The 3,302-nt window shown below is 43.6% G+C and overlaps 1 non-coding gene across 1 annotated transcript; it reads left to right on the plus strand.

Annotated features, from left to right (window-relative positions):
• The first annotated feature begins 1,111 nt into the window (after window positions 1-1,111).
• Trnaa-agc (transfer RNA alanine (anticodon AGC)) lies at window positions 1,112-1,184 on the plus strand. The gene has a single exon. It is a non-coding gene; the product is annotated as a tRNA-Ala (tRNA).
• Window positions 1,185-3,302: the final 2,118 nt, after the last annotated feature.

Consider the following 3,302-nt stretch of genomic DNA (forward strand, 5'->3'; position numbering starts at 1 on the left):
CGCAAGCATTTTTCCGTGAAGGCATTGACAGCCTTATTTCACAGTGGAATAAATGCATTAACAGTTATAGAGATTACTTTTTAAATGATAAACAGTTTACTTGCTTACTTATTTTCCATCTGTTTCGTTTTCATTTGAGGAGGAACGCTCGGTTCGAGAGTATTTTTCCAAACAAATTATCGTTGTTTTGGAACATTAAGCTCATGAATGGCCTCCAAGTAGCCGAACACAGCCATTTCCAGTCAACAGTCTGTTCGGTTGAACCAGAGGACCCAGTCCACTCCTTGTAGACACAGTCCACGCCATTATGGACCCACCACTAGCTTGTCGAGTGCCTTGCTGACAACATGGGTCCATAGTTTCGAGGGGTCTGCGCTACACTCGAACCCTACCAACAACTCTTACCAGCTGAAATCGGGACTCATCTGATAAGACTGTTTTCCAGTCGGGTAGGGTCTAACCCATATGGTGACGAGCCTAGGATCGGCGCTGTAGGCGATATCGTCCTGTTACCAAGAGGTATTCGAGTCGGTCATCTGCTGTCATAGTCCATTAAAGACCAATTTTGCCGTATTGTCCTAACAGATATGTTCATTGTACATCCGACATTGCTTTCTGCGGTTATTTCACGCACTGTTGCCTTTCTGTTAGCACTGACAACTCTACGCAAATGCGGCTGGTCTCGGTCGTAACGTGAAGGCCGTCGTCCACCGTGAGAGGTAATGCCTGAAATTTGGTATTTTCGGCGCGCCCTTGACAGTGTGGATCACGGAACATTGCACTTCCTAACTATTTCCGAAATGGGACGTCTCATGCGTCTATCTCCAACTAACATTCCGCGTTCAAAGTCTGTTAATTCCCGGGGTGATGCCACAACAGCGTCGGAAACCTCTTCACGTACAGCTCCGCCAGTGCACTGCCCTTTTATACCTTGCGTACGCAGTACTATCACCATCTGTAAATCTGTCTCCTCAGTGTAAATCTAAACGTTCTGATTGATGGTGGAAATTGATTGTTTTTTGTTTTAAAACAAATACTACATAGGCATGCCTCTCTTACGGAAATAATTTTATGAATCTTATTCAAGTGTCAACAATTAAAAGAAGAGTCTGCCTCTGTAGCGCAGCGGTAGCGTTCCCGCTTAGCAAGCAAGGGGGCCCGGGTTCGATTCCCGGCAGGGGACTGGGTGTTGTGTCCTTCATCAAAATTTCATCATCACTGACACGCAGGTCGCCGCAGTGGCGTCAACTAAGAAGACTTGCAATACGGCGGCAGAACCCCGAAGGGGATATCCCGGGCAATAAATGCCATACGATCATTTCATTAAAAGAAGAAACAATACATTTTCGTTTGAGGCAATTTCTAAAATCTTTTTAAAAGCGTTAAGTAAAAGCAGAAAGAACTCTATGTATGGTATCGTCCTAGCTTCAACAAAAATGTGATAGCTATTAAACTACGTGGTGAGAACGAAAATACAAAATTTCTTTTATTTTTTAATGTAATAATGGAACTTTTTAAATCTGTAATTTACAAATCGTTTCACTTTCCACTTGAAAAAGTGGCACAGAAATACGGAAACTGTAAGTTTTTATACTGTGTTGAACATAAGGCACTGTTTAATTGCGTAAGTTTAGTGCAACATGTGAAAAACACTCACCAGTAAAGTGTAAAATGTAACGTGCTAAAGTATACTGTTTCTCTTATCAAGGTCAGATTTGGACGAAATTTGAGCCCTATTAGATGGGGGCTTAATCGAAAGGTTTACACTTCGCCTACATTGACAATAGTTAAGATAATATTTGATACTGAAATTACTGGCAGCCCGTAACCACAAACCGCCAATTTCTCGCAAACGGCTCGTTTTCTGGCCAATGTTTACTGGAACCTTTTAGTTTGTATTACCATATGCTTTCACCCGTGTCAGTTTTCGCTACTAATTATGATACACACATTGGCGCCCCTCTCATCTTGGTGCCACAAGCGGCCGCTCGTGTAGCTTTCGCCTCAGTCCGGCACTTTGGACGCTGCATCTTCCTGTCGCTTCAACCTACGTTAGGGAAAGTCAGTCTTTCGGTTACTTTTTTCCTTGGCGGAACATCTTTTACCTCCTGTCTTCCCTTCTCTCAACTTCCTGTGGATTCACAGACCATGTTACATTTGATTCTGACAGCTAGTGAGACCAGCGTATATATGGACTTCTTTTCCTGGCTGGAACGTTTTCTACAGCCAGTCAGTCAGAAAATAAGTTCATATGGCCTAATACTCTAGAGATGTAAGTGAAAAGTATTCTAAGTTAAACGAAGCTTGTAATTTTTAAAATTCCTTGCCATTTTTCAGCATTCTTAGGCCTTACTATAGTATATTCTCTGAAAAGTTAGGGGAGAATTCCAAAATTAATATACGTAAAAATATAAAAACTTTTAGCAAAATGATGCTAAATCGGCACCTGCACGCTTAATTAAGAGCACTGGTGAAAGGAACAGTACCCAGCCACTGTGGTATCAATACTACAGCACGGGCGTCGCGAAATTGGCAACGGAACTGCAAGTTTCTGTCAGACGCCGATAGCCATCGTGCGGGATCTGGCTGACCCAATGGTGCGTGCATGCTGAGTCCAGTGGCTCTGGACTACAAGCGCCCTGTGCCACCGCACAATAGGACGGCCGACAGCAGCTAGACGGCCCGTTCGCGCTTGGAGCCTCTTCGCTGTGAGGTGTTATGCAGACGCCACCTAGTCGTGGCTCCAACACCATTGTTCGTACTGTAGTGCAGGGAGCCTATTCCTTGTTGAGACTGAGAGCTGGACTCTATGTCTTGCTGCGTTATTTGTAACGTGTCTTCATACACATCGAGAAATACAAGTTAAGTAAATATTCTGTTTAATGTGTTACCTTGTTTGCTAATCATTTCTGTTCTTGTCAAGGTTTCCTACGATGAGAGTTGCTGCACCATTCTGTACCCACCTCTCCTTACTGTTGTGTATGAAGTCGTAGACAACAACAATGAAATTAAAATACGAGAGGTGTTCAGTAAGTAATGCAGTACACTCTTCAGGATTTCAGTACGCCATATTTTTTCCCACTTTTTTGATTACAAAGCCCTCGTTTTTCAAATAATCCCCGTTCAATGCAACAGGTTTACGACCCTTACTGGGAGAGCCTGTACGCCAGCATGGTATCACTCTACTGGTCGATGACGGAGCCAACGTCTTGCTGCATCAATAACCTCCACATCATCCACATACCGCTTCCCGCGAAGTGCACCCTTTTTGGGGTAAACAGATGCAAGTCGGAACGTTAGAG

This window comes from Schistocerca serialis, chromosome 1 (assembly GCF_023864345.2).
Source record: "Schistocerca serialis cubense isolate TAMUIC-IGC-003099 chromosome 1, iqSchSeri2.2, whole genome shotgun sequence".
Lineage (NCBI taxonomy): Eukaryota > Metazoa > Arthropoda > Insecta > Orthoptera > Acrididae > Schistocerca > Schistocerca serialis.